We start from the raw sequence: 231 nt of genomic DNA, 5'->3' as shown, positions 1-231 counted from the left end.
GCATAGCACGGAGCAGGGCGGAGTGGCCCCGCGCGGCCGAGCCCGCCCGGCTTCCCCGCGGGTAGAAGCGAGGGTCTTTGTGCTCAAAGCAGCGCGGCAGGGCCGGTTGCGCAAGGCAAAACAAAGGAGCGGCCTGGAAGTTCCTCGGTGCAGAGGAGATCGAGCAGGTGAAGCTTTCGGCCACCGCGACCCGATACTGGAAGTAGAGACACCCCTAAACACTATCGTGAC

This window comes from Lathamus discolor, chromosome 4, assembly GCF_037157495.1.
Source record: "Lathamus discolor isolate bLatDis1 chromosome 4, bLatDis1.hap1, whole genome shotgun sequence".
Taxonomy (NCBI): domain Eukaryota; kingdom Metazoa; phylum Chordata; class Aves; order Psittaciformes; family Psittacidae; genus Lathamus; species Lathamus discolor.
Note: the sequence above shows the minus strand (reverse complement) of the source record.